We start from the raw sequence: 12,539 nt of genomic DNA on the forward strand, positions 1-12,539 counted from the left end.
TTTGATACTGTAAAGAATGTCGACTAGATTTTGTTTACAATTAAAAACTGAATGATACTATTTTATTATTTGAAATCGTTTGTTTGGAATGAGGAACGATAACATAGATATTGTTAATAACTATTGAAATTTTGCAGGAAATTTGACGCTTATCAGTTAGAGAGATAGCAGACAGCAACTGACCTATTTGGTGTAAAACGGCATAGAGAATCAACGAAAACCATTTTACTCCCCAGATTTGCAAATTATAACTATTTTAGGTTTGTGTTTAGTTTTGTCCGTTTCCAAAGTTAAATACTTTGTTTCTAAATTTGTTGGTAGTGGTTCATGAAATCCTTTTATGAAAAGGCATCTTTTTTCTATTTCAATGGAATTGAACAGATCTATAAAGTTCGATTTTGGGAAATTGCTATAAGTGCAACGTACTTTTGATTCTTACACGTGGAAATCATTTTGAAAACCTGCAATCACTGTTGCCTTATTTGAGTAGTGGACTTCGATACTAAGTATTACTAAAGCAAAATAAAGATTTAATTTTTTAATTTACATGTTTTGAATCCCTCGAATTGTTGCAAATGTTCTGTCCGTCCCTGTCATAGAGAGCATAGTGCGGTCTAACATTAACCGAATGTGTACAGCTGAAGTTTCACTTTCTAGTTGAATCTAACGACTCTTGGTTGCACTGACAGCGTGGTTCATTTTGGGGAGCAACTCGCTGGAGTACGGCTTACAGCTACATATTTTGAATAAAAAGTATAAAACTGACCGGGGACAACATCGGAGCCACGATCTGCTCCAGTATCTGTTCACATTTTTAGTGCGGTTTTTCCAGTAATATTGTCATCTTCCGTTTTCGGCTCCATTGCTACCCAACCATCTTTTGTGTCTTGGAGTTCTTCATCTGTTGTTGTATTCTGGTGCGTTTACTCACTTTTCGTCAAGGTGCAGAACCCTACTTCGCTCAACCACCTCCCTCCTCCGTTCGGCCCGTCATACACCTGCGTTTAGTTTGATGCAGTTTGCCACAAATTGCCCCATTCCCATTTTAAACGTAAACCATCCTTCAACGAGAGAGTTAGGGAGGAAACGAACGCTAAACGATATCGGCTCGAGCGGAGATGATACGATCTTGACGGTGTGTAAGTGTGTGTGTGTGTCTGTGTGTTTTCTGCTACAGACGGGTGGCCGGGATTAACCTGCCAGGGTAGAGAGAAGAAGACCAGGACGATCCGTAGCAACCCTGATGACAGTTGATGGTGGCTTGTCAACTTGTTGCAAAAGATAAATATAATTCGCCCCATTAGTGCCACCGTCCGAGCGCGTTTGTAAGGTTTTTTTTTTTTTTTTATGCGTTTGGTCCGTAAGGAAAAACCCTCCCAACCTCCGTTTTCCTGCTCGGCACCGGCGAAGCGTTAGCGCGAGGAACGAGTTTTCCAACCTAGCTTGCACTGCGTGCATTATGGAGTTTAAACTTGGTGTCTTTGCGCCAATCTCGGGGTATATGCGGTCCGGTGCAGGTTGACCGCTTCGTGTGTCACAAGTTCGGTCGAACGTTGGACGTGTAATTGAGCGAAAAATTCGTCAGGCGCAGCGTGGGAAGGGGGAGAGGGGTGGAAAAGATGAGGGTAAGAGAGAGATAGAGGGATAGATATATAGAGAGAGAGAGAAAGATAACGCTACGGAGTGGGCACACCCGTCTGAAACTTACCTACAGTAGCAGGCAAAATAAAGTACCCACCTTACTATTTTTATTTTTTGTTCCTTGCTTGTTTTCAAATCGTAGACGGTATTTTATAGATCGGTTGTCGAACGAACGGTAGTAAGAGCTCTGCAAGACTCGAGATTTGAATCCACACCTCTGGCGTTGTGTTTCCTCCTGATGCCAAGAGCATCGCCATTTTGATTATGCTAGAACAGTTTAAAACGGTTAGAACTTTTTGTCAAACATATCTAGATCAGTGAAACTTCCTGATTTTCCGTCAGGTTTTTCGCTTCCAACCAAGGGTAATCTGGCACTGCAATGAAAGTGCACACATTATTTTGTCGCCGTCTTTTCAACAATACTTATTTGTATAATTCTTTTAGTAAAGTTAAACCGTTTTTTTAAGGCTTGCACACGATCATTTTACAAAATAACACCCAAAACACGATATTAAAAATGATAACAATGCATGTACTTAGATTTATGTACTCTGAACAAGTATTTACACTTTATTTTGAATGTCACTGTTCCTCGGTCCTGTCTGGCAAAACATTCACAGCCGAAAGATATTTGATTCGAATGCGGCGCTGTGGCACGTCACGGGTTCGTTAAATTTAATCTCCAAATGTAATAATTTTATCCCCATGGGCTCACACATAAACATATACACAGGGACAAGTGCAGCAGAGCATTCGATGCTGCAGCTTCTCCAGGGCCCTATAGCTGCAGAATAGGTAGCTCTCACAAATGACCGTACCGGAGGAGGTCGCACAAATGGCCGTACTAATTAGACAACCCGTTTTTCCTCATGCTCCCGGACCGTCCAGCCTACAAGGGTTAACACTATAACCCTGCCTAATGCTTTTTAGCGGTCATTTTGACCACTCTTTTTAAGACACTATAACTTCTTTAGTTTTTATGGGTTTTTAATAAGTAAACGACCACCTTTCAGTAAATTTATTTACCTTTTGTAGCTTATAATTATTTTATGCACTTTTTAATCGTTCCGCTAGCTTGGTGTAAAACAAAAAAATCGAATCTCAACTCCATTTCAACTTGTATTTTTTCAAAGTTAGTTCAAAAGCAAATTTGCGCTGGAAAGCTAATATACTAAGCCTTCTATGAAACATAATTTCATACTTTTAAGACCATAAATTACGCCACAACTTTACCTAGAAGTTGAATTGATTATTTAATTTTCCGTATTTCGTTTCCATTCCTGTGCAGGATGCGTTACTTAGGAAATTGCTATTTTTTTTATCCTTGAGATCTTTAAAAAACTCTATTTTTTTAATGTTGTGTATTGTATTTGATTTGTATTGTACATTTTTTTAAGGATTTGTATTATTCCTTTTGCAAATATGAAAGGTGAAAAGAACTCAAATTCGTTCCTTTTGACTTTTGACAAAAACTCCAAAAGATAGTCAACAAGTATAGTAAAAAGCAGCGGTAGAGCAGTCAAAATGATCGGTAAAAAGCAATATATGCGCATCATATTCCACAATCGCGACAGGATGTCTCCGCATTCCATGCGAACCCTCGCTACGGGATGTAACCACTTGACGCAGAAACCTGACGACGATCGCGAACGAGTTGAGACATGAGTTGTGCAGAACGACAACAGAAGGAAAGACTTCGTCACTAGTGTTGTGCTTAATGAATCTTTTGGCGAGATTAATTGATATGGATCTTTCACCTAAGATTCATTCAGATGGATTCATGCATCTTTGGGGATTCGAATCTTCTAACCTTAATGAATCTTCATGAATCTTTCATAGGCGTGGACAATGCGACAAAAAAGGGGTCCCTCAACCCATTTTTGACTGGTGACTTTTCATCAGTTGGTGTGTCTTTGGGATCCCTTATAAGGCAGAGATTCATTCAGATTAATGAATCTGAATCAGATTTACACAACTATATTCGTCACAAATCGCAGAACGACACGTCCAAACCGAGGATCACCCGAAGCAGCATCCGCAACGCTATAAAAGGGCTTCGTAACAAATTAGACCTCAGGCTTAAAGTAGAGTCAGTCCGAGCTAATCCACTCTTCCCCAAAATAATTATAAATAAATAGTTCTTCAGGTTTTGTATGATATAAGATAATGAATATTTGTTATATGTTATGTTATATTGTAAGATAATGAATATCTAACAGAGACCGGACCTTCCCCTATACGACAGGACTCACTATCCACGTACACAAAGGGAAAAAAATTTAGTAAGCTTTTCACGGAGAGGCGGTCGTTACGCCAAGAAAAAGAGGAAGAAGTTAACATTATGGATATAAAGCCTGTCTCATAGTAAATTGAGCCAAAGAAAGCGTGCTACTGTGGCGCCTCTAGTAGCGTCAGCCGGAAATTAAATATTTGAGTAGTATTAGTAACTAGTAATGGTCACTTTGTTAAAGTTTCAGACCTGTACTATTGTTTTTCGTTAAATGCCGCACAATTGAAATTGAACAGACAGAACTGAGCCTGCACTGTTCAGTTCTAATTTTACTTCGCTTTATCGAGTGTACCAAATCGTATTGTTTTTATTCGAAATAGTGAGAGTTTTCCAAGGGACTACTGATATACTTCGAATTATCGAGAGTTTCGAATTATCGAATGTTTGAATTATCGAGAGTCGACTGTATCAACTTACATACCAACTTACTTATTGTGTCACAGTGGACTTAATGATCTTGGCGCTTATAGTTTTGGACTATCGAAAAAAGGCTGATTGATCCTCAGAATTTGCAGTTTCGATGATTGAACTTTTGTAAGGTTGATAGCGATCTGTTCTACACAAGTGCGAAATCATATTGTCGCATTTGTGTTTGAGCAACACTTTAGGACATACAATATGAACTCCCCGGATAGGGATGTAAATGGAATAATCTTTAATTGTTTAAAATTCAATTGCTCTTTTCCACTTTTCACCATTGAGGGACATTCTTATTTTTCTTTAAAGTGTGCACTTTAATAACATCCATACAGCTGGAACTACAAGGATTTTACTTGAACTTGTTTGCCAAATACATACATATAATCCAGCTGAGTTTTCGGGCTTCGAACTATGCATTTGCACTAACGTCCGGCACATGTCGTAGGTGACCGGTCGAACCAAGCGCACGTGTGCCATCGGGTTCCGTTTTATCTTTCGCGTCCCAACGTGATGCTTACGAATGGGTTTTCTTTTTTGCCTGCCACAGGGTGGATAATGTTACGCTTACCTTCATAATTTAGCATACAAATTTGACCCTCGTTGTTTCGTTTGCCTTCGGGTCTCCCGGAAAAACTTCCATCGGGCGTAACCGAGCTCCCGGTGCGGAGAGTAAAGCATCCGGGCCATAGTGGACCGAACGGAAGAAATCCTGTGCTTCAAACTCACTTACGCATTGAAGAAACGGGATGAAGAGGAGTGCAATGTGCAGTGAAAGGGGGCGACGCCAGGGCAAGGAAGTGAACCGTGTTACCTTTGAAGGTAAGGTTTCTCATAGCCCTTCCCTTCACCGACCTACGCAAGTGTTCTTATCCAGGCGGCTTTCTACGGCCGGAGTTCGAAACGATTAGATGATACGGGCGAGGTTGGTTCTTGTTTTGCGCTCGTGTGGAACGTGTTGCTGCTCCAATCATAACCATAAATGAAAAGTGTATACAAGAAAAACTCATACCGCTAGAGTTGTAAAATGCATAAAAGCAGGAAAAAGTGGGGGAGAAAGAAACAGCACAGGGAGAGCAAGTATGTGTTCGTGTGTGCAAATCAAAGCAGTATTTTAAATGTAACAGGGTAGGATACTAGAAAATGAAGAAGACACGGCAGAAAAAGGCAAACCACAAGAAGAGAAGGCACGCGTCGTATAACGTATTAAATTAATATATAAAAGCTCCGAAGCCCAAAACGAAAATAAAAACTGAAACAAGTCAGCAATACTGTCGAAACACTACTGAGTCGTTCTAGTAAGAACGTTGAACCGAGCATCCACCAGATACAGCGGGTATCCAGCGTGCTACATTTTCAGATGCGTGAATACTGGAAAGGACGAGAGCGGGGGCAAGCGATTTAAAAAAGTGGACACAAACACACACACAGGCGACCCAAAAGGGTAGCAGTTTTCCGGCCAGCAGTCAGAGATTCAAAGACATCGTCGGTATGGAAAACCAAGTAGCTACAACATGGGAACGCATACAAACGCACGTGACCGGTTCACAGACGAAGGAATCCAGGCAACAGCAGCCTGCATCCTCCCTTCCTGTCGAAGCATACCCATACGCACGTACACACACGCACAAGCGCTGAGTTATACGTCATTCTGGAACGACGTTCTAAGGGAAGGAAGGAAACTAAAATGAAAGCGGTTGTTGTAGCATTGCCGCAGCTGAAACAGATTACGTCCTCTCCAGTGATCATCACGCTCGACTGCCGATCCTGTGCGTGTGTGACTGGCGTGTGCGTGTGTACGCCTGTTTCAAAAATGATCCTGGATGACAATGACGAAACGTTCCCGGTGGTTTTCGCCGAGCACGTCGCTGGCAAAGGAGGCCGTCCTGTTTCGATAACATGTGGAAAATATGTGGAAAAGCTAGCGGGAAGGGATCCAGAAGGGTACGGAGGAGGTTTTGTTCGCCCGAGTACGCCATTGCGCGTCATTTCTGCTGCGTCGATTTTGATAAAAGTAAAAATAAAAGCCGAAACTGGGCGAGGGTGACAATTGTGGGCTGGAAAATTTTATGGAAGATAAAAAGGGAAACCCACAAATACACGGGCGCTCAGATGATCCTGAAAGAAGGAAGGAAACTGTTATGTGACCGACCAAGTTGAAGGACGAGGTACTAGGCACCTGTGTTTCTCAGATATAAGGTTTTATAGTTAAAGAAATATACATATAGTGCTTCGTAGAAGGAAATTGATAGTCTAAATTCGCCATGAAGCAGGCGAGGAAGCAGCTGAAACTGAATTGGTAGCCGAACACTGGAGAGGGAACCTGTGGCAGCCGTGTGGCACACGTTGCCTTTTTTTCCCATTTCCGGTGTCGCCGCACCGTGGCACGCGGACCGCCGGAAGTATTAGAAAATTTGAATTTTTCAATTATCGTTACGTTCGGCGCTTTTTATCCGGCGTGTGATTGAATGACTCGTTGAGGCGTAACTGCACATTGCGGGGATTGAAGAAGTCCCGGTTGTCCTGATCGAGGGCAGATATGTTAGATAGGGATAGATGGAAAATATTAAGAACTAGACCTATACCAAACCAAGAGGCTCCCTGCATCCAGTGCACATGCCGGACCGCTCAACGTGCGACCATCGATGGATATTTCCGGCTGCGTTAGAGGGGGGGGCGGTGGACTTCCGTCGTAACACCGGAAGCTCGCTCACTACTCTTCGCTAGGGCATACGCTGTGCATTTCAGTTGTGTCCGTAGGCGAAAAAACTTGTGTACGTCTATGGAAAATGCTGTGATCAAAATTAGCACATCGTCTCTGGCCGTGAGCTGTCAGTGTGCTGTGTGGACGAAGACTTATTGAATGAACGTGCCGAAATGGACGGATGGGCTCAGGGAATCCAGCCTACACGAGGTGAGCTGTTTGATATGAATGCCATAGGGAAACCTAAACCTCGTAAATCAAACGTCACGTCGATAACCTTAAATGGGTAGGTGCATGCTCAGGCAGCGACATTCAATGGTTAGCATATTTCACTTCTTACATATTTGACTGTCTATACCTTCAAATTCGCTAACTAATTCTTAAGTGCTCAGGCTAAAGTTGACTCAGCAATTGCAACAATTTAAACACGTTGACCCTACCCCTCAACTTAGACACTGAATCTTTAAAACTAATAAGGGTACGGTTAAATCTATGAGGACATTGTTAAACACTGATAGGGAATTTTTATAGTTCATTAGAGAATTATCAGATTGGAAGCGGGTTTGTTCTAGGTTTAAAAAATGCGCATTATGAACACATATTTGTATCCAACTTTTCAAAAGAAGAAGACTAGGGTGTCTATGGGGTAGTGGTAGCGCGAGCAATCACAACGCCACAGGTGTGGGATCGAATCTTGAGTCTGCCACCACCCGGTATTACGAACGGCTGACCACCAATACTGTCTTTCGGTCACAGTAACTCTCTTTGGAAGGAGGCCTTGTCTGACTAGGGGTTGTTGTGACACAAGAGAAAAGAAATAGCTTCCTACAAATAGCGCTCGTATCGATTTTGTGAGAGGGTACCTACCTAAGGGTATGCAGTGGATGATGTATAAATGCATTAATGTGTGAACCGTTAACATTCGGCTACGCAATCATCCTAGCGTTTGGTAACATTGGTGCCCACGGGCACCTTTTATTTCACAAAAGTATAACAAACTCCGTTTTTCAGTAGACCTATCGCCGTTTCGAATTCAAACCTTTGGATGAACTCATCGGTCCACTCTGCTTAGTACTTGCTGTCCACTCTGTTTAGTATAATCTACAAGGTAGCTAATTTTGAAGTATTTTCCCTGCATTCAACTTTCACAGCTTTATGTGTTTCAAACGTTTTGTTCGTTTAATCGAATTGTCAGGGTTCAAATATTCGAAAATAAATCAAAGTCATGCATTGCATACATTCAGGCGCAAATGTGGAACACAAGGAAAACGCAAATTTCGGCCGGGCCTCATTTATCCATTTAACATGCCGTGTAAGAAAGATTAAGAGATAGGGTAAAAGAGTAAATGAGGCCCCGGGCTAGATTCTCCTCTTCCTGCTGGTTCACATTAAGCGCCTGAAGCTATGCAAAGCGCGACACATGCATTCGTTTCGAATTTTTGAACGCTAACGGTTCGCTTAAAAGAACATAACGGTTTAAACTAATCACCCAGTGGAGGTTGAATGCGGGTTAATATACTTTCACATGTTACTAGTAAGTAAACTATACCACACATGGTGGACAGCATGAAACAATGAGTTTAGCCGAAGAAATGATTTGGAAACGGCGGCGCGCCCGCAGCGAGCGAAGCGAGCGGACTGCGCTAGGTCTACCGAAAAAGAGAGTTTGTTATAGTTTTGAGAAATAAGGGGGGCCCGTGGGCCCCCCTCATACCGCACCGCTAGGTTGATTGCGTAGCCGAAATTAACGGTACACACTACGGTTCAAATACTCGTAGGTTGAATTTAACGAATTAATGTATCACCAATTGCATACATTCAGTTTAAACGTCCACAAGAGGTGTAGCCACGATCGAAAACATGGCGGCCGGGGCCTCATTTACTCTTTTACCAGAGATAGCTATTACAACGTTACCAGTTGCATGTATCTCTTCAACGGCACGGATTCACGTAATACGGTTTTGTTTTCTACTCAGGCAAACCCTGTAAAGTAGAAGGTACCCGGTTGACGACAAATGTCAGTTCACCCTGATTTTGGGTCCCCGCATCCAAAAATCTGTACTTCTCCCCCCCTTAACTCTATGATTAGAAATGAGAATGTGTGCGTTCGTTTTCTTAGGGAGATGTGTCGTTTTCTTAGGGAGAGAAAAGGTGCGAATGCGTCCTATGTATATTCTATCCTTTGCAACCATGCAACACCAAACTATCGCCAAATGCTTACTGTGTCGTTATACGCGTATACCCGACGAACAAAGTTGCGCGACGGCGGGTTTAGGTGCAACTTTTTCCATACAAAACGCCCGGGCGATGAAAGTGCTACCCCAGTGCTCCTCTCCGCGAGTCTATACTTGCAAGCGGTAGCACAACATCGCGAACAAAACACCGCGACGAAGCGATGCATCAGGAGGAATTTCCCCATCCCACCCCTGATGGACCCATACTTGCAGATAGAACTGCAACACGGACAGGTTCGGACCAAGGCGTGTTAAACAGGGTAGGTTTGGTAAATGACGTTAAACATTTCAAACCATAAAAATCCTGAAGTTGAATCGGAGAATTGAATCATATCAAAATTTAACCATGGCTACGATGAAGGCTCTTAAAAAATGAGTTATATTAAATACCAGTGAAATCAGTTTTCTTAACTGTCAGTACTTTCTATGTATTGCTGCGTTAAACGCAGTAAGGGACTTTCTCTCGCGCATCTCAGGCGAAATCAAATTTCGCAGGAAGTTCTTGAACTTCTTGCTTCAGTAAATATACTCGATCAACCCACTAGTCAATTTAGCCGTTACCATACAAGTTTTCCCACCCCCGATCCCTCTTGGCCCATACTTCGGTCTTTGCACACAAGATGTCGAGTATGCCATCTCTTTTTAGCATGTAGCTCGTCATCGTCTGTCCCGCTCATCTGTATAAATCAACGTTCTGTTGGATCTAACCCGGGTGGTATAAACGTAACTTCCCGTGTTTGGACACAGCGATTCAAAAATTTGTCTGTGTTAGTGGAACCGTGCGTGGAAAGAAAGTCAGTGAGCAAATGACAAGTTCGAGAAGCCGGATCAGTATCACAACAAGAAGTGAGTTGAACACACGCGAAAGCAAAACTAATCGTGGTAATTGTTTTAGTTTCTGCCGATCTGTAATTCCTTTTAGTGATTCCAGAACATTGTTATCTTCAGTTCGAAGGAGACACTCAACACAGGAAAGCAGCATCTCAGGAACCCGACAAAGCGACCGGGGAAACTACATCCGAGGAGGCAAAGTCGGAGTCGGAAGTTCCGACGCAATCGGTGTCGCCAATGCTGGCTTTGTTAAAAAGGGTAAGCACAAGCATGCTGATATTCATTTCGTACCAGTTGCAGCGTAATGAAATCTTACTCCAGTTTTAGACGATTACAACCAAATCGACCCGCCGGATAGACGAGTGCATGTTTGCGATGGCTTATTGTGTCCGGAAGTTTCATACACCCGAAACGATAAGCAGTTCCCGTGAATTCTTCTACTTCCTAGAGTATTATACGTGAGTATTTGTAAAAAGTGTTTAAAACATTGTTTGAGTGTTAAATAAATATTTCATAATTTTTCCAATTTGAGCCTGAAATTTTTATTTTGCGAAATCAAGCGAAAGAAACCATTTATCACTACTACATACATACATTCCATGGTTCGCACCAACACATGCATAGATCTGAGCTGTACGTTCTCACTCACACACGCTCATAAGCCCGTGGCTCAAACTCCTCAAAACTCCTCAAAACTCCTCAATTTTGTATGGGCAAAATCGAGGTGACACAAAATTAGGAGTTAGCATGCAAGTTTTTGCCTAGTGGGAATAGGTTGAAAATTGGCACTGCACTTGTTTTATCTTGAGCAGTTGCGAGAGTAAGAACGATCGCTCGCACAGCCGCCTATCGACAACGTAACGCTATGATGTTCTTTGTGTACGGCTTAATTGATTACAGCGAATGCGAAAAACCAAAACAATCGCTATACATCACTCATACCATGATTCATCTTGATTCATAATGTAAAGAAACAAAATATTAAGTCAAAAACATGGGTATTCTACCGAGCTATTACTTTCATTCGTAGAAGTGTGGTGGAGAATTGAAAAACACTTTTTTGAGTGACTGAAAGTGAAATAAGTGAACCAGATTCAAATATTGAGCATCAAAAAGAATCAATGTGTTCAGTTTTATATCAATCATCACTTCAAACACTGCTCATAATTACCAAGCGATGAAGAAAAAATAAAATATTATTTTGACAATCATTTATGAATTTGAACCAAATGTCAACAATCCAAAGTAAACCAACCTACAGCTTTATAGGCCTTGGGCAGTTTTGCCTGTTGTCAACAGAGTTGTTTTGATTTTGCCACCGCTTGCAGAGTAAAATTGCAGTTCACCAAAAATGTGAAGAAAAGAGTAATATAACGGCAATTTTCGTTAATATTCGGTAAGTCAACGTTATTGAGATGAATTATAATCAGAAAGAATCCAAACTATGCTAATTTTTGTTCATTTTCTCTTCCAAAGTTCAACGCGAGCAGCAGCGGCACCAGAAGCTCAACCGCGGTGTCATCGGTGGAATTAAAGTTTGGTGCAAGGAGATGGCTGATTTTTGCGGTCCCAAGCTTGCGGCTCCAAGTGAACAAACGGTTTGTAAAGTGCTTAAATATATTTGAATAAAAAATGTTCGTTTAATATAAAATTACGACTTGGGAATTTTCCTTTGTATATGATGACAATATGTATATTGAAAACATCGCCTCCATTAAAACATCGCGCATTGTATAAAAAACATCGCGTCACGTCGTTTTTGTCACGCAACCTACATATTTCGCAGGTTCCATCAGGAGCCCGATGATACCATGAAAAACGCCCCTTTCATAGCGCAACATGGATATTCTTGTTACTCGGGTATGCACGTACTTACGTACGAATAGTATTTGAGATATGTGAGTGTGTTTCTTGTTGGAGCAACCACAGCGCATTCTGGTATTTGCGCATTCTGGTCATAGCAATCTCAGAGTGCAGGCGCAAGTGCATTGAGCATCAAGTGTTATGATCGTGCCATTAATACTGCTGAGGTAAGAACAAACTAATAAACGTATGAAAATGATGGAAATCTAAGTACTTTAAATCAGTAACATTCTATCTTTTTTTTACTTTTAGGAATGAAAAGCAAAGCTAAAGAATGCGTCGAATGGTGCATGAGCTGGATCGCATATGCTATTAAGAATTGGATCTTTCTGGGACGGCAAGTCCACTGCAGAGGCCGGAACTCAACACTGGTAAGTCTGAAAACAGTGTGATCGCAAATATCCGAATAATAAACATCCGATGACTTAATTCTCCAAAAACAAATGTTTTGATTTCACCGCAGCATTCTGCGGGTAGAAGAAAATATCACATTCGTAGAATATACCATACACACACACACACACACATCTACACGCGAGCTAGTCTCACCCACACCACC

Source organism: Anopheles ziemanni, chromosome X (genome assembly GCF_943734765.1).
Source record: "Anopheles ziemanni chromosome X, idAnoZiCoDA_A2_x.2, whole genome shotgun sequence".
Classification (NCBI taxonomy): domain Eukaryota; kingdom Metazoa; phylum Arthropoda; class Insecta; order Diptera; family Culicidae; genus Anopheles; species Anopheles ziemanni.